We start from the raw sequence: 20,357 nt of genomic DNA, 5'->3' as shown, positions 1-20,357 counted from the left end.
TACTGGGAGATGAAGAAGCGTGCACAGGATAGAGTAGCATGGAGAGCTGCATCAAACCAGTCTCAGGAATGAAGACCACAACAACAACATCACCTGTTGAGCTCTTATGAAGTGTAGGCCTTGTATTCCACCTTTCTCCATCAGCAATGTGAAGGAATGGATGGCTCCTTGACCCGTAGATTTACTCGAAAACATTTATCGGCGGACTCGGAGCACTCTTCCGCAACACACGTTATCAAACCAGTCTAAATACAGGGCTATTACAAATGATTGAAGCGATTTCATAAAATCACTGTAGCTCCATTCATTGACATATGGTCACGACACACTACAGATACGTGGAAAAACTCATAAAGTTTTGTTCGGCTGAAGCCGCACTTCAGGTTTCTGCCGTCAGAGCGCTCGAGAGCGCAGTGAGACAAAATGGTGACAGGAGCCGAGAAAGCGTATGTCGTGCTTAAAATGCACTCACATCAGTCAGTCATAACAGTGCAACGACACTTCAGGACGAAGTTCAACAAAGATCCACCAACTGCTAACTCCATTCGGCGATGGTATGCGCAGTTTAAAGCTTCTGGATGCCTCTGTAAGGGGAAATCAACGGGTCGGCCTGCAGTGAGCGAAGAAACGGTTGAACGCGTGCGGGCAAGTTTCACGCGTAGCCCGCGAAAAATTGGCTCATGCCACAACTGGAGACCGACAGCGCCGACTTCATCTTTCAACAGGATGGTGCTCCACCGCAGTTCCATCATGATGTTCGGCATTTCTTATACAGGAGATTGGAAAACCGATGGATCGGTCGCGGTGGCGATCATGATCAGCAATTCATGTCATGGCCTCCACGCTCTCCCGACTTAACCCCATGCGATTTCTTTCTGTGGGGTTATGTGAAAGATTCAGTGTTTAAACCTCCTCTACCAAGAAACGTGCCAGAACTGCGACCTCGCATCAACAATGCTTTCGAACTCATTGATGGGGACATGCTGCGCCGGGTGTGGGAGGAACTTGATTATCGGCTTGATGTCTGCCGAATCACTAAAGGGGCACATATCGAACATTTGTGAATGCCAAAAAAAACTTTTTGAGTTTTTGTATGTGTGTGCAAAGCATTTTGAAAATATCTCAAATAATAATGTTATTGTAGAGCTGTGAAATCGCTTCAATCATTTGTAATAACCCTGTAAGAATCGCCAGCCTGGCTTTGACCCACGTGACCGGGTCAAAGTTCTGATTGCTGCAAAGTCAATAACTGAACCTCTATAGCATACTACTTTCAGGAAAGTCCCGATATGTGGATTCATAGTGCCAAGTTCTTAGTAAATCTGACTCGACTTTGTAATCACTGAAATAATATCACACACCCTTGCATCACGTAAAGTTTCATTCGGTACTTCACTTTTCTATCATTCCCAACGTTAGACCCAAAACATCGAAGTGAAGACTGTAGTGATACATCCCATTCCTTGAATGAGAGGTATCACGTCATTAAATACATTTGTCAGAGAGAAGATGTTCCTGACTGGGAGTAGCCGATAAGCGGTGAGCACCACACTGTTTGGAGGTGTTTTAAATTGCAGGTGCTAATAACAGAGCTAACGATCCAGTGGCTATACGGAAGTGGGTAGCGATCAGATGAACCTACCTGTTGAGGTGGAGATAGGAGTTCCATGGAGCGGGCACTGCGGAAGAAAGAGCTCCAAGAAATTTAAGAACGTGAAGTTTCAGATATATTGTAATTGTTAATTCTCAAGTTGAGTATCAGATCTGTTGTATGCGTAGTACAGACAGGCAGTATAAGTGTTGCTAGCTGTCCTCATTTATCATGTATTGAGATGTAATTTTGAAAATAATGTAAGAAGATGAACTGAATCTCTATTTAAGGGGTGGAGTGAACGAGAACGAGATGTTAATTTTCAGCAGCTTTATCTGCAGCCTGTAAGGTGGCGAAGTCTGAGTCAAGGTAGAAGAAAAAGGCACAGGATTCAGAGCACAGACTAGCTGGATCCCCATTAATAATACCCAACGGCGATCGAATATTCAGTAAGTAACGTGCATTGTATATAAAAGAAGTGTTCAGGTGGCGACTTATTTAAGTGTTTGGTGCATGAGGTGAAGTGTAACATACCAGCACGCAGCCCAAGACAACCTGAAACACTTCAAGAAGTGCTCTTCAGTGTTTTCCCAATTTACATAAAAGGCCCATGTTATTATTTTGGAGTGCGATTTAATGTTAATTATGTTTCTAATCATCTGCATCTTATATACACTGTCTTAGTTACATTATCGTAAATACCGCTTCTGTCAACTAGGAGTATGGGCACAGACCAATTGTGTGATTGGATTGAGGAGTTCCTAGATAACAGGACGCAGCATTCTCAATGGAGAGAAGTCTTCCGAAGTAAGAGTGATTTCAGGTGTGCCGCAGGGGAGTGTCATAGGACCGTTGCTATTCACAATATACATAAATGACCTGGTGGATGATATCGGAAGTTCACTGAGGCTTTTTGCAGATGATGCTGTGTTGTATCGAGAGGTTGTAACAATGGAAAATTGTACTGAAATGCAGGAGGATATGCAGCGAATTGACGCATGGTGCAGGGAATGGCAATTGAATCTCAATGTAGACAAATGTAATGTGCTGCGAATACACAGAAAGATAGATCCTATATAATTTAGCTACAAAATAGCAGGTCAGCAACTGGAAGCAGTTAATACCATAAATTATCTGGGAGTACGCATTAGGAGTGATTTAAAATGGAATGATCATATAATGTTGATCGTCGGTAAAGCAGATGCCAGACTGAGATTCATTGGAAGAATCCTAAGGAAATGCAATCCGAAAAGAAAGGAAGTAGGATACAGTACGCTTGTTCGCCCACTGCTTGAATACTGCTCAGCAGTGTGGGATCCGTACCAGATAGGGTTGATAGAAGATATAGAGAAGATCCAACGGAGAGCAGCGCGCTTCGTTACAGGATCATTTAGTAATCGCGAAAGCGTTACGGAGATGACAGATAAACTCCAGTGGAAGACTCTGCAGGAGAGACGCTCAGTAGCTCGGTACGGGCTTTTGTCAAAGTTTCGAGAACATATCTTCACCGAAGAGTCAAGCAGTATATTGCTCCCTCCTACGTATATCTCGCGAGGAGACCATGAGGATAAAATCAGAGAGATTAGAGCCCACACAGAGGCATACCTACAACCCTTCTTTCCACGAACAATACGAGACTGGAATAGAAGGGAGAACCGATAGAGGTACTCAAGGTACCCTCCGCCACACACCGTCAGGTGGCTTGCGGAGTATGGATTTAGATGTAGATGTAATGCAGGGGCATGTGACGGAACGAATAAAATCCAGGAACCGGAAGTAATGGGACCTAGGAAGTTCTGCTAGCGCGTAAATAGCCGACTACTTGTTATAATTTATTGAGTAAGGAGTGCGATGCTGATTTCAATTTCATGATTTTAATCTGCCAGGAAGTTTCATATCAGCGCACACTCCGCTGCAGAGTGAAAATCTCATTCTGGAAACATTCCCCAGGCTGTGGCTAAGCCATGTCTCCGCAATATCCTTTCTTTCAGGAGTGCTGGTTCTGCAAGGTTCGCAGGAGAGCTTCTGTAAAGTTTGGAAGGTAGGAGACGAGGTACGGGCAGAAGTAAAGCTGTGAGTACCGGGCGTGAGTCGTGCTTCAGTAGCTCAGATGGTAGAGCACTTGCCCGCGAAAGGCAAAGGTCCCGAGTTCGAGTCTCGGTCGGGCACACAGTTTTAATCTGCCAGGAAGTTTCATATCAGCGCACACTCCGCTGCAGAGTGAAAATCTCATTCTGGATTCATCATTGACGTCTATACCTCGAGGACTGATAATAGTCGAACTCGAAAAACATTGACGTTTCTGTTATCGCTTTTTAGTGATGATTTTATAGAATGGCGTAAAAGCAACGTAAAAAGACGTGTAACTAGTGGCCGCTCCAGTTGCCCTGCCGGCGGCCCGGGAGAAGGCGTTGCGAGTGTGCGGCAGCTTCTGCGTGGACACCAAGATGCCGTATATACACTCCTGGAAATTGAAATAGGAACACCGTGAATTCATTGTCCCAGGAAGGGGAAACTTTATTGACACATTCCTGGGGTCAGATACATCACATGATCACACTGACAGAACCACAGGCACATAGACACAGGCAACAGAGCATGCACAATGTCGGCACTAGTACAGTGTATATCCTCCTTTCGCAGCAATGCAGGCTGCTATTCTCCCATGGAGACGATCGTAGAGATGCTGGATGTAGTCCTGTGGAACGGCTTGCCATGCCATTTCCACCTGGCGCCTCAGTTGGACCAGCGTTCGTGCTGGACGTGCAGACCGCGTGAGACGACGCTTCATCCAGTCCCAAACATGCTCAATGGGGGACAGATCCGGAGATCTTGCTGGCCAGGGTAGTTGACTTACACCTTCTAGAGCACGTTGGGTGGCACGGGATACATGCGGACGTGCATTGTCCTGTTGGAACAGCAAGTTCCCTTGCCGGTCTAGGAATGGTAGAACGATGGGTTCGATGACGGTTTGGATGTACCGTGCACTATTCAGTGTCCCCTCGACGATCACCAGTGGTGTACGGCCAGTGTAGGAGATCGCTCCCCACACCATGATGCCGGGTGTTGACCCTGTGTGCCTCGGTCGTATGCAGTCCTGATTGTGGCGCTCACCTGCACGGCGCCAAACACGCATACGACCATCATTGGCACCAAGGCAGAAGCGACTCTCATCGCTGAAGACGACACGTCTCCATTCGTCCCTCCATTCACGCCTGTCGCGACACCACTGGAGGCGGGCTGCACGATGTTGGGGCGTGAGCGGAAGACGGCCTAACGGTGTGCGGGACCGTAGCCCAGCTTCATGGAGACGGTTGCGAATGGTCCTCGCCGATACCCCAGGAGCAACAGTGTCCCTAATTTGCTGGGAAGTGGCGGTGCGGTCCCCTACGGCACTGCGTAGGATCCTACGGTCTTGGCGTGCATCCGTGCGTCGCTGCGGTCCGGTCCCAGGTCGACGGGCACGTGCACCTTCCGCCGACCACTGGCGACAACATCGATGTACTGTGGAGACCTCACGCCCCACGTGTTGAGCAATTCGGCGGTACGTCCACCCGGCCTCCCGCATGCCCACTATACGCCCTCGCTCAAAGTCCGTCAACTGCACATACGGTTCACGTCCACGCTGTCGCGGCATGCTACCAGTGTTAAAGACTGCGATGGAGCTCCGTATGCCACGGCAAACTGGCTGACACTGACGGCGGCGGTGCACAAATGCTGCGCAGCTAGCGCCATTCGACGGCCAACACCGCGGTTCCTGGTGTGTCCGCTGTGCCGTGCGTGTGATCATTGCTTGTACAGCCCTCTCGCAGTGTCCGAAGCAAGTATGGTGGGTCTGACACACCGGTGTCAATGTGTTCTTTTTTCCATTTCCAGGAGTGTATACCTACTGAGCTTGCCAGTAACTAGAATGATTTGTGAAGTGTCATTAACAATAAATCACACTACATTTTTTCTGTCACATAATGTTTTCTTTTGTCAATTAATGATGATAATATCTCCTACAACTTTAAATTCTTCGCAGATACCATGAACTTTCAACCTAAAATGAATAGCCTCAGAAGGACTTACTTTCCTACGATCCTGTGGGCCCGAAGTTTTAACTGAAGTAAATACGGGCCGTGAAAAGGCTTTCACTAGAGATGGGCAAAGTTGTTCATCCTTGGGAACTAGTTCACTGGTGATCGCTCTTTTTTGGAAACCGTTCATTTTTACTCGTTCGCATTCATTGTGCTTGGTATATGGTTCTCATGAAAAATTAAATATTAGTAGGATAGGAGACTGAAGATGGAAGGCGCCAAGAGGGGGCACTTGCTTTCTCCCTGGAGTATTTATTCATAACAGAATTCTCTCACACTTGTAATTTTCGTCATTCTGCAAAACATCTCGTTTAGCTAACTGTAGCGTTATGTGGCTGATCGCAGTGAAATAATATAAGGTGGCGCACGAAAAACCGGCCCCGAGTACAGACTGCTCACCAATTACGCACGATTTGTTGACCGCTACGAGCAGAATAGATAAACACGTAATAATTAGGCAGTGAAGAAGTAACAAATAAGCTAATGCAAACAACTTCGAAACAATAGATGACAACTGGTAACGATAATGAGCAGTCCACTACTCGGGGGCCGATTTTTCCTGAGCCAGCCTGTACCACTGAAATAATATTGCAGGAGTTATCATATTGTCTTTATAAAATGTGACACCATACACTCGATTACGAAGCGCGCGCTTCATTCGGTTGTAAGTCGGTCTGCCTTCCATTACAATGAACATGCTCTTTTACTTTGGATCAAAGAAAGACGGAAAATGGCCACTCGTGTGTGTCGTGCCGACGTCCTTTGCATCTGTAATAACAAAAAATCTTGCTTTTTTACAAGTATTTCTTCTGCCGTTTATCGAAATAGTGAAGCAAGTTGATACGCCGTTTTGTGACCTGAAAAGATGTAAGTATTACATACCATAGAATTTTTATGTAGTTTACGTAATTATAAAATACAGGGCTATTACAAATGATTGAAGCGATTTCATAAATTCACTGTAGCTCCATTCATTGACATATGGTCACGACACACTACAGATACGTAGAAAAGCTCATAAAGTTTTGTTCGGCTGAAGCCACACTTCAGGTTTCTGCCGCCAGAGCGGTCGAGAGCGCAGTGAGACAAAATGGCGACAGGAGCCGAGAAAGCGTATGTCGTGCTTCACATCAGTCAGTCATATCAGTGCAACGACACTTCAGGACGAAGTTCAACAAAGATCCACCAACTGCTAACTCCATTCGGCGATGGTGTGCGCAGTGTAAAGCTCCTGGATGCCTCTGTAAGGGGAAATCAACGGGTCGGCCTGCAGTGAGCGAAGGAACGGTTGAACGCGTGCGGGCAAGTTTCACGCGTAGCCCGCGGAAGTCGACGAATAAAGCAAGCAGGGAGCTAAATGTACCACAGCCGACGGTTTGGAAAATCTTACGGAAAAGGCTAAAGCAGAAGCCTTACCGTTTACAATTGCTACAAGCCCTGACACCCGATGACAAAGTCAAAAGCTTTGAATTTTCGTCTCGGTTGCAACAGCTCATGGGAGAGGATGCGTTCAGTGCGAAACTTGTTTTCAGTGATGAAGCAACATTTTTTCTTAATGGTGAAGTGAACAGACACAATGTGCGAATCTGGGCGGTAGAGAATCCTCACGCATTCGTGCAGCAAATACGCAATTCACCAAAAGTTAACGTGTTTTGTGCAATCTCACGGTTTAAAGTTTACGGCCCCTTTTTCTTCTGCGAAAAAAAAACGTTACAGGACACGTGTATCTGGACATGCTGGAAAATTGGCTCATGCCACAACTGGAGACCGACAGCGCCGACTTCATCTTTCAACAGGATGGTGCTCCACCGCACTTCCATCATGATGTTCGGCATTTCTTAAACAGGAGATTGGAAAACCGATGGATCGGTCGTAGTGGAGATCATGATCAGCAATTCATGTCATGGCCTCCACGCTCTCCCGACTTAACCGCATGCGATTTCTTTCTGTGGGGTTATGTGGAAGATTCAGTGTTTAAACCTCCTCTACCAAGAAACGTGCCAGAACTGCGAGCTCGCATGAACGATGCTTTCGAACTCACTGATGGGGACATGCTGCGCTGAGTGTGGGAGGAACTTGAATATCGGCTTGATGTCTGCCGAATCACTAAAGGGGCACATATCGAACATTTGTGAATGCCTAAAAAAAACTTTTTGAGTTTTTGTATGTGTGTGCAAAGCATTGTGAAAATATCTCAAATAATAAAGTTATTGTAGAGCTGTGAAATCGCTTCAGTCATTTGTAATAACCCTGTACATTTTAATTACCGGTCGTGGATGAATGAAATACGAAAAGAACCAGAAGTTCAGAGTTCAAAAGAGGTTTGAAACAGATATAGAATGGGCGCGCGAAGCGAACGAAACGAACAGCAACTCGATACTGTACTATGAGCAGTCAGCAGAAGGAACTGCCAGTGGCCACGCGAAGAAGGACGAGTTCGGCCGAGCGAGACCGAGACAGACGGGAACGGGACCAAAGCTGGAACGAGACCGGCCGACGTGCCGTTGCGGGAACGAGACCGACCGTATCCCGTTCCCGGGAACTGTAAATAGAAAGCCGGGACCGAAGTGAACTATGAAAAGCCGTTCCTTAGAATTCGTACCTCGCTCGTTCCGTTCATCTTGGTGAACCGTTCCTTTGGACCCGTTAGTTCGCGAACGACCCATCTCTAGCTTTCACGGGCCGTAGAATGTCACATTTGTTCATCAGTAATTACAGCAATAATTGACTCTACAATCCCACAACTTCTTGTATACTCAGAATCTCGGGGCTTTCGGCACGAATTCGACTGGGGGCACTGTGAGTGGTACTGGGAGTTTTCCTTAGAGATATTACAATTCTCCTCAGGCTACTGTCTGAAGAGGGGAAGACATTATAAAATAAGAGAAACAACTGACAAGACATAACAGACAAAGGGAAATTAATGAAGTGGAGCATTGATACATGGAAGTCAGAATGGGACACAGCTGATAAGGGAAGACGAGCCTACTCTCTCTTCGCCATTACACGACAGTGAATCAGTTTGAAGTACATAAACATAACACGCACCATGGTGAACTTTCTCAAGGGCCACAGCCTGTGTCCTGTGTACCTCCACAGGTTTGACCTCAAAGAGACTCAAACTTGTTCCTGCATGGCACACCTGAATTAAGGGGCTCCCGAAAGGCTCAAAATCATGAACAGTTCAATTTTTACTTTTTTGCGTTTTCTGAATCTGCAGACTATTACCTTTTAATAGATATATAATTTATTCAATTCCGAAGACTACAACTATTTTTAAATTTTTTTTGAAATGTGTTCTACATGGGCGAGACCCACTGTGGCGCTGTTAAACTGCTGTCAAATGGTGTTATTATTAACGTCCGTGTTCATCAGGTACATTTTAGTGGTGTGAGATAAAGTATGTGTTGTGGCTAACCTGTGATGGTTCAATATATATCGCTGGTGTGATTGTCGATTGTTTCATGTTTATTTACTCTGTCGTTATCTCGAAAATATTCGTAATTAATTCTGTTTCTTGAATCTCTCTTTTGTTGAAGTATAATAATGAGTAAAAGTAAAGTTATTAGAAATCCTCTGAAGGCTTTTAAGAAAAGGAGAAAAATTGGAAAGCCAAAGGTATGTGTTATTACTGTAAATAATAACATTCTAACATGGTACGAGCGATGCTTGCTTTAGACAAGGAACGCCTTCGGGCTGCAGACAGGGCTGTAAAGAGTCTAGAAATACAAGCAAGAGTAAACAGGAGGAGGAACAAGAGGAAGCTGGAGGAGGAGTTTGCAGAGGATGAAGATAATCCATCGTGTGTACCTGGAATGCACTAAAGTTAATCCAATCTTTGTCGCTCGATTCCCAAAACTTTTATTTTCTCATACGAATTACATCTTTTCTAAGGATCTTCCAAACATATTTGTTTCAAACTTTCAGTAAATGTTACACAGTACCTTCTGCATAATTTAACACAGCCTTTTTCCAAAAAACTGTATATTTTTGAATATATAAATAGAAAATTGCAAAAAAATGTGAATTTTCATTACAATTGAAAAAAAAATCATCTTTAATAACTGAACTAAAATTTTGTAAAATCCCTGTGTTAAGTTGTAGCCCATATTCCAATAAATAATCTGCAAAAAGTTCAACTTCCTATCTCAAATACTTTGTGAGGAAAGATGTAATTTATAAGCGTTATTTTAACATTGCAAGTATAGGGCGTTCCGGAGCCCCTTAATAGCACTCATCTGCTGGTGTTCTAGGACATATAGGACAGGGAACCAAGTCATGAAACAGTTGATACGCAGACAAGATGACTGGAACGCTGTAAACAACATCGCAGACGAAGTATCGCGAGCGCTACAGGAGAGACCATACAAGTAGAGTAAGACAAGCTCCACATCTGACATATCAGCATTACATAGTAAACAACACAGATATAAACACAGACGCTGACTCGGATGCTATACCGCACACAGGACGCGAAAACGAGGTACAAATACAAACATACCAAAAGTAAGCTAAGGTTCTCCAACACTAAATCGAATCAGTCTGAAAATGTAACTCTCTATGTAGTTGGTTGTTATACCGTTTTACAGGATGTAACACTGTCTCAAGATGTGACATATCTTCTTCTTTCGCTGCATCAGTTGTGACTGTCTGGTAGTTCTACCGAGCCCCCGCACCTGATGCAGCTGACTATGATATATTAAATAAAGTAGCAATGTTCACTGTTAGCTTAAGTTCCGAAACACACTAACCTAATTAATCAGTACCTTATTAATTAACTATTACCACAGTGAAGACAACGTATGTAACAGATGTAACAATTCACATAGACGGTATAAAGAGAATAACTGTCTCATTATATCTAAGTCTTGTTTCTTCCATTAAATACAGTTTTAATTTAAATTTAATATACATCCACAACATATTAGGTATCTTGTTTATTATCAATATCTAAGTTAGCAATAAATTTAAAGAAATTTGTGTGTATACACTTCAAAATGTTCAAATGTGTGTGAAATCTTATGGGACTTAACTGCTAAGGTCATCAGTCCCTAAGCTGACACACTGCTTAACCTAAATTATCCTAAGGACAAACACACACACACCCATGCCCGAGGGAGGACTCGAACTTCCGCCGGCATCAGCCGCACAGTCCCTGACTGCAGCGCCCAAGACCGCTCGGCTAATCCCGCGCGGCATATGCATACACTTATACTTTTTACATTTATTTTTTATTTTAGCCTTTTGTAAAATTCTCAGAAAAAATGTACTAGTAATGAAACTGAAATTGTGTGATATAACATTTAACATCACAGAATGTACGAGCTGCTATATAACAACAGGCAGCAGGTCCTTACATGAAAATAAATAAATAAACAAATACAGTGAGCAAAAGTAATATTTTTTTAGAGGAGTTTCATCTTTGGTCGCTTTTGAGTACAATCTTTCATCAGCTTTCAAATACTTCAGTGCAATTTTTGTTCTTTTGGCAGGTAATACCAATGAAATGCTTACATGCGTCCAATGGATCTTGTTTGAAGTCTAGAAGGCGATCCCTCGGATGATAACTGAACGGTGATGGTAGGCCGCTTTCTGTTCCAGTTTGCAAACTTTTCATTTCTTGTACTGTTTTATAATGTTCAATTCGTAAATAAAGTTTGGTTTCTTTGTTTACTTGCAATGTGTGAACGTGCTGCACTTCCTCAGTGACAGTCAGTTCAACAGCTGCAAGAAAATCCTTGATGGTTTTGATTGCCTCCGTACATTCTAAATCCATTTGAGTGTGTATGTTCTTTAGGATCGAAGAACGTTGGTATGGCTAATGTGTTAACATGTTCAGTTGGTAGTAAGCTTTTTGTTTTCTGTTGTAGCGTTGCTCTTCAGATACTGTCCAATAGTTTGCACTGCTGGCATATTTAACATACTGTTGCAACGTACTTTACTGCGCAAATTTATTTAGCACTCGCTTCTACAGGCCACAGAGAGTCACCACGATATTCCAGATGCACAAATGCGGCTGTTAGCAAGGCTGGTCTGGTGCACTAGAACCGCAGGTAATGGTATTGCCGATTACTGAACGCAGCAACAAAATTTTGTCAGTCATACGGAACGTCGAATTCCACCTATTGGATACTTACTGAGTTAGTTTAGGGTATGATCCTCTTCTTTGCTCATCACTGGCTATTTAGTTTTATTTGAACCACAATACAATCCTTATCATGGAAGTAAACAACTCAGGCAGTTCTCAAATCTTTTCAAAAGATTTTTTATATACCAAATAGTGTATGTGGGAAAAACTCTATATGCGGCATTTGCTCAAAATGCAACACTGCTGAGCAAAACTTAGGGCGAAAATAACTGTCGCATGATGTGACCCTGCCAAGTAACATAGCTGGATGAAACCTGGACCTTACATAGAAAAGTGCCACAGTAAAGAACAGAATGTAATTGAAATATGCAGTGATGAACAGAAACGTGACTTTTATTCAAGCACAGTAGTTATACTGAAGTCAAAGCGATATATTATGGTCCCCTGGACATTACTAACTGCAGACCATGGTTTTTAATCGGGTGTGTGATCACAGCGGATTGCAACGCATGCTCTGCGACGGGCTCCCGAACTGGTCACAAAGTTAGTAAGTGCTTCTTGTGATGCATCCCACATGTGCTCGATCGGATTTAAGACGGCTGAGCAGTCAGTCCATATACTCTCATTCCAAGACTTTGGACACGGTTCGCTCACCGCTCAGTGTTGTTGTAACACCGTACCGCATCGATCAGCGCGAGTGGAGAGGCTCTTATACACTCCTGGAAATTGAAATAAGAACACCGTGAATTCATTGTCCCAGGAAGGGGAAACTTTATTGACACATTCCTGGGGTCAGATACATCACATGATCACACTGACAGAACCACAGGCACATAGACACAGGCAACAGAGCATGCACAATGTCGGCACTAGTACAGTGTATATCCACCTTTCGCAGCAATGCAGGCTGCTATTCGCCCATGGAGACGATCGTAGAGATGCTAGATGTAGTCCTGTGGAACGGCTTGCCATGCCATTTCCACCTGGCGCCTCAGTTGGAGCAGCGTTCGTGCTGGACGTGCAAACCGCGTGAGACGACGCTTCATCCAGTCCCAAACATGCTCAATGGGGGACAGATCCGGAGATCTTGCTGGCCAGGGTAGTTGACTTACACCTTCTAGAGCACGTTGGGTGGCACGGGATACATGCGGACATGCATTGTCCTGTTGGAACAACAAGTTCCCTTGCCGGTCTAGGAATGGTAGAACTATGGGTTCGATGACGGTTTGGATGTACCGTGCACTATTCAGTGTTCCCTCGACGATCACCAGTGGTGTACGGCCAGTGTAGGAGATCGCTCCCCACACCATGATGCCGGGTGTTGGCCCTGTGTGCCTCGGTCGTATGCAGTCCTGATTGTGGCGCTCACCTGCACGGCGCCAAACACGCATACGACCATCATTGGCACCAAGGCAGAAGCGACTCTCATCGCTGAAGACGACACGTCTCCATTCGTCCCTCCATTCACGCCTGTCGCGACACCACTGGAGGCGGGCTGCACGATGTTGGGGCGTGAGCGGAAGACGGCCTAACGGTGTGCGGGACCGTAGCCCAGCTTCATGGAGACGGTTGCGAATGGTCCTCGCAGATACCCCAGGAGCAACAGTGTCCCTAATTTGCTGGGAAGTGGCGGTGCGGGCCCCTACGGCACTGCGTAGGATCCTACGGTCTTGGCGTGCATCCGTGCGTCGCTGCGGTCCGGTCCCAGGTCGACGGGCACGTGCACCTTCCGCCGACCACTGGCGACAACATCGATGTACTGTGGAGACCTCACGCCCCACGTGTTGAGCAATTCGGCGGTACGTCCACCCGGCCTCCCGCATGCCCACTATACGTCCTCGCTCAAAGTCCGTCAACTGCACATACGGTTCACGTCCACGCTGTCGCGGCATGCTACCAGTGTTAAAGACTGCGATGGAGCTCCGTATGCCACGGCAAACTGGCTGACACTGACGGCGGCGGTGCACAAATGCTGCGCAGCTAGCGCCATTCGACGGCCAACACCGCGGTTGCTGGTGTGTCCGCTGTGCCGTGCGTGTGATCATTGCTTGTACAGCCCTCTCGCAGTGTCAGGAGCAAGTATGGTGGGTCTGACACACCGGTGTCAATGTGTTCTTTTTTCCATTTCCAGGAGTGTAATAAGAAGGCATTCGCCGAGTGGACTGGCCTGCCCAGTCTCCCGGCTTAAATCCCGACGAGCGAGTGTGGGGTGCATTGGAGAGACGTGCTACAGAACGTCCACATCTCCCAACGACCACGCTGCAGTTGTCACTGGTAGAGGAATGCAACGCCCTACTTCAATGACTCGTTACCAGCCTTCTAGCCAGCATGGAAGCACTTTCGAGTGCACCCTTTTCCATCCGTGACGACCTTATATCCTATTATGTACCACGTCTCGCATTTTGTAATGTCCAGGCGACCATCGTGAATCGCGGTGACTTAAGTGTAATTGTTGTCTTTGAATAAAAGTGTCATTTCTGTTCATATCGCTCCGTGTTTCTTTCTGTACTTTACTCTAGCAGTTTTATCTACAGGCTGAGTCGCTAACTTTTGCCACCAAGAATAACTCCGAAAGTATGATAGTAGTTGAAACGTTTATTGGACAGATGTTGCATGGGACAACGGGTGCCATAATGTAACGTTGGTTTTTTGTTGCTAGATGGTGTCGCTTCAGAGATATGAAGGTCAACTTTGTTTTTGTTTTAGATAAAATGCTATAGTTTGGTACTTATTTTCTATTAGCGGCTATCGAAACAAATCCAATGATGTGTAACAGTAACGTCTTTGAAGGTCAACGAACGTCACAAAGGTGGCATGAACATCCATTTTACAGAAGGTGTTCGAAGCCATGACCACTGGTATCAAGGCAAGGTTGCAATCTTCTTGTCACGCACTGAGTGGTATTCTTTATCACTTCGGCACTTATCGAAGCACATGCTCTGAGAATTCTCTCTCGTATATCGCGCAAATAGTAAATATTTATCGAATACGGCCCATCCATCTAAAGTGCCATTGACATGTAAACACCATTCGACGGTTTCGCAATACAACACTAATAGGAACAGTAAGAATAGTATCGTCGAATCAAGCGAATGATTTATTCTTTCTGAGAACAAGTCGATATGCTTCTCATTACCGGAGAATGCCACCGAAATTCAATGAGAGCAAGAGACATAGGCTGAAACATATCTTTCATTAGGGACTTTTACGCTGAAAGATATCCTCAACGTACTCACCCTACACGTCGTACATTTAAATATGTCTATGATAAATTGAGAACAACTGGATCTTTAACGCATCGGTAACATACCTGGCAAAGGAAGGTTACTAACGAGAAAACGGAAATTGGTAGTCTTGTCACTGTGGTTCGAGATCCTTGTGTTAGTTCGCGTCAAATCGCGAGGGAATCTGACATGAGCCAGAGTAGTGTTTTTCGTGTTCTGCATCGCCTATATATATCATCCTTACCATATCAGTCTCCACCAAGAATTAACTGTTACGGATTGTATGCGTCACCGATGGGCTCAGCTTCAGATCAGGGGGATGGCACATTTATTAATTTGACTTTATGTACTGACGAGTCTACATTCACGAACCATGGAAATGCTAATTAGCATAACATGCATCATTGGGAAACTGAAACTCCATGTTGGCTGCGGCAAGCTGCACATCAAAAACCGTGGTCGGTGAACGTATGGTGTGGGATTCTGGAGGACCGAATTACAGACCACTATTTAATCGAAGGAAATCTTAATGGTAGGAAGTGTACCACATCGCTGCAAGAAACAATAGGTCTGTTATTGGAAGAAATACCTTTAGGAACAAGGAACAGAATGTGGTATCAACACGATGGGTGTCCGGCACATGTTTCGCTGATTGCTAGAAATGAGTTGCAGAGACAGCTCCAGAGTCGTTGGGTTGGACGCGGGGGAGATGTGTCGTGGCCGGCTCGTTCGCCAGACTTGACGCCTTTGAATTTTTTCTTGTGGGGATTCGTAAAAGACATTGTTTATAAAGACCTTCCAACTTTACCTGAAGATATGCGAGACAGAACTGTCAGAGCATTTGCTTCGATTAGTGCCGGAGTGATAAGGATTATCACTCAGTCCATGGTAAGAAGATTGCAGCACTGCACTGACACCAATGGTCATCACTTCGAACACTTCTGTAAATGGACATTCATGACACCTTTGTGACCTCAGTTGACCTTCAAAGACCTTACTGTTACACATCATTTGTCTCGACAGCCGCTATCAGAAAACAAGTACCAAACTATAGCATCCCATTAAAAAAACAAAGTTGACCTTCATATCTCTGAAGCGGCCCCACCTAGCAACAGGAAAACCTACGTCATATTATGGCCCCCGTTGTCCCATGCAACTTTTGTCCCGCAAACTTTTCAACTCCTATCATACTTCCGGAGTTAAGCTTGGTGGCAATAGTTAGTGACTCATCAGTATATATGGTCGAAATTTCGTAGAGCTATGTTACCTACCATCTAGTGAGCAAGATGTATGTAACAGGCGAAATACCCTCAGACTTCAAGAAGAATATAATAATTCCAATCCCAAAGAAAGCAGGTGTTGACAGATGTGAAAATTACCGAACAATCAGTTTAATAAGCCACAGCTGCAAGATACTAACACGAATTCTTTACAGACGAATGGAAAAACTAGTAGAAACCGACCTCGGGGAAGATCAGTTTGGATTCCGTAGAAACACTGGAACACTTGAGGCAATACTGACCTTACGACTTATCTTAGAAGAAAGATTAAGGAAAGGCAAACCTACGTTTCTAGCATTTGTAGACTTAGAGAAAGCTTTTGACAATGTTGACTGGAATACTCTCTTTCAAATTCTGAGGGTGGCAGGGGTAAAATACAGGGAGGGAAAGGCTATTTACAATTTATACAGAAACCAGATGGCAGTTATAAGAGTTGTTGGGAAGGGAGTAAGACAGGGTTGTAGCCTCTTCCCGATGTCATTCAATCTGTATATTGAGCAAGCAGTAAAGGAAACAAAAGAAAAATTCGGAGTAGGTATTAAAATCTATGGAGAAGAAATAAAAACTTTGAGGTTTGCCGATGACATTGTAATTCTGTCCGAGACAGCAAAGGACTTGGAAGAGCAGTTGAATGGAATGGACAGTGTCTTGAAAGGAGGATACAAGATGAACATCAACAAAAGCAAAACGAGGATAATGGAATGTAGTCGAATTAAGTCGGGTGATGCTGAGGGAATTAGATTGGGAAATGAAACACTTAAAGTAGTAAAGGAGTTTTGCTATTTGGGGAGCAAAATAACCGATGATGGTCGAAGTAGAGAGGATATAAAGTGTAGACTGGCAATGGCAAGAAAAGCGTTTCTGAAGAAGAGAAATTTGTTAACAGCGAGTATAGATTTAAGTGTCAGGAAGTCATTTCTGAAAGTATTTGTATGGAGTGTAGCCCTGTATGGAAGTGAAACATGGACGATAAATAGTTTGGACAAGAAGAGAATAGAAGTTTTCGAAATGTGGTGCTACAGAAGAATGCTGAATATTAGATGGGTAGACCACATAACTAATGGGGAAGTATTGAATAGGATTGTGGAGAAGAGAAGTTTGTGGCACAACTTGACCAGAAGAAGGGATCGGTTGGTAGGACATGTTCTGAGGCATCAAGGGATCACCAATTTAGTATTGGAGGGCAGTGTGGAGGGTAAAAATCGTAGAGGGAGACCAAGAGATGAATACAGTAAGCAGATTGAGAAGGATGTAGGTTGCAGTAGGTACTGGGAGATGAAGAAGCTTGCACAGGATAGAGTAGCATGGAGAGCTGCATCAAACCAGTCTCAGGAATGAAGACCACAACAACAACTACGAGGGTCAGTCAAAAAGTAATGCCTCCTATTTTTTTTTCTACGTTTAATTGTCAGGAAATTTAAATGCAATTACATAGGTTGAAAACCACAACATTGAGGATCATTTTGTCATTTTTCAATGTAATCTCCGCCCATCTCTACAGTTTTGGTCCATCTTTGAACAAGGGCATGTATCCCAGCACGGTAAAAATCACAGCTCTGCTTCCTAAGCCATTGACGCACGGATGTTTTGACGGCCTCCTCATCTTCAAAATGAATCCCACGATGAGCTTCTTTTAGTGGCCCGAACAGATGGAAGTCTGATGGTGCCAGGTCAGGGCTGTATGGGGGATGAGGCAAAACTTCCCATCCAATTTTGACAATCTCGTCAGAGGTGTGACGACTGGTGTGTGGTCTTGCATTGTCATGCAAAAGAAGAACATCTGCCATTGATTTTGTTGGGCGAACTCGCTGAAGACGTGCTTTAAGTTTGTTGAGGGTTGTGACGTATTGAACAGAATTTATTGTGCATCCCTGCTCCAAAAAATCAACCAGAATCACACCCTCTGTATCCCAGAAAACTGTTGCCATAACTTTCCCTGCCGATCGCACAGTTTTGAATTTTTTCTTCCTCGGCGAGCTTGTGTGACGCCACTCCATTGACTGCCTCTTTGATTCGGGTTCAAAAAAATGCACCCATGTTTCGTCCCTGGTCACAATTTTTTTCAGAAACTCATCTCCCTCCAAACGGAAGCGCTGCAAGTGTTGGGAGGCTATTGTTTTCCTTGCCTCTTTATTCTGATCGGTTAACATTCTTGGAACCCACCGTGCACAAACTTTTGAGTACCCCAATTGTTTAATAATCGTGATCACACTGCCTTTACTAAGAGAAATAATGCGACACACTTCATCTGCAGTCACCCGACGGTCACCACGAATGATGTCATCAACTTGCTGAATGTTGTGTGGAGTCACTGCACTCACCGGCCTGCCGCTCCGCTTTTCGTCAGTCAACGGTGTTTGCCCTTCAGCTTCCTTACAACGACGAACCCATCGTCTAACAGTGCTGACATCCACTGTCACAACACCATACACCTTCTTCAGTCTTTCATGAATGCGTATGGGCGTTTCACCTTCTGCATTCAAGAATTCAATCACACAACGCTGTCTCAAACGAACATCGATGTCGGCCATCTTACAAACTTCTGCTGTGCTGCCACCTGTTGACACAGAAAGTTACTACTGCAGTGGATTGCAGAAGAAGGTTTGAGGAATGGCGCCAAATTCAAATTTTTCACTTAACTTAATTTCTTTAAGTAGAAAAAAAATGGGAGGCATTACTTTTTGACCGACCCTCGTACATGTTACCTGGCAGTGAAACTTGCTTTCATCATTAAGTTTTGCACGCTAGTACGTTTCTACTCTTGTAACCTCCGCACTAATCTTCTTATGAGACGTATTCGGAAAAATGTTTGTATAAATAGCGAATAAATCATTGACAGTGGCAACAATTAAGAAGTTCGGTTATTTTGTCGTCATCATAGGTCGAATCTTTAACGTGGATGTTAGAATGTATCGAAGACCGTTATCGATAATGAAACACCGATATTTAACAAAACTAGCCTGTGAATTCATGGAAAAATACTAACGACTTGCATGAAGTTTACATGACTCTAACTACACAACGTGAGCTCTTAGTAGGTTGAGGAGTGTAGATCTGCAGGAGTGTTTCTTACTAAACATTTTGATATACAATTAGTAATATCAGTTCTCACGTTGACTTCACTACAATGTTTTTTGTGAAGATCAGTAAATTATATTTTGATATGTCAGTCTATACATCGAATCTATGCACTGACTATCTTAGTTATATGCTTGAAACTTTAAGTATACATTAACAACATGTCTATCTAAAAAGTAGACTACAATCATGTTATTTGAGCCACAAATTTTATTATAGAAATATTTTACCTAATTATCAAAATTAATGTTCCTTTTTATAATTAGCATATATGTTTCTTCCTGTTGACAGTGCGTAAGTGTCTGTAGTTTACTTTCCTCAAAATGGTACCCTGAAACATACCTAAAAATTTGAGACCTCTAGTTCCAATAGATTGGTCTTGCATAAAATAAATGTATCAGAAGATTTAACTCTCGGGAAATTCACTTCAGAGTTATATTTGATATATGACTCGTCTCTGTTGTTCCTAATACACACCAGTCGGATGATCTTCTTGATTTACATGTTCCTCAACTTCTCTCTTCCTTTCCTTATTTCTTCTCAGCATCCTGGCGTCTTTAGTTGCCTCAAGTCCCCACTATTCAGCTTCGGCCACTGTCATGGAATCAGTCGCCAACAGTGATTGTCTCGTATTAAACCCAGACACATATTCCTAGCAACACTAGAACGTCACAACTGCTGATTTCCCCACATTAAAACAGACTACATGCGTGATAAATATCGAGAATGACAAAATAGCAGCAACTCAAACTACAGAATATTTCATACTACAAATTACGCTCGAAAACCAAATACGTATAAGGGAAACATAAGAGCATCGCGTAGAGTATTTTTCTTACAGGACCGTCAAGTTGAATAACAGGTGTACAGTATATGTTTCGCGAACAGAGATCTAACGGCAACACTGATGTGCGCAAGCAGCGAAAACGTGGGTGTCGGCGCATTCCGAGAGATCATCAAGTTGGTTTTTCAACAACTTCCTTATGTCCAATTCAGTTCATTTAACCGCAGTTTTGT

The sequence above is a fragment of the Schistocerca cancellata genome, chromosome 3 (genome assembly GCF_023864275.1).
Source record: "Schistocerca cancellata isolate TAMUIC-IGC-003103 chromosome 3, iqSchCanc2.1, whole genome shotgun sequence".
Taxonomy (NCBI): domain Eukaryota; kingdom Metazoa; phylum Arthropoda; class Insecta; order Orthoptera; family Acrididae; genus Schistocerca; species Schistocerca cancellata.
The sequence above is the reverse complement of the archived record's forward strand: the minus strand, read 5'-3'. Positions refer to the sequence as shown.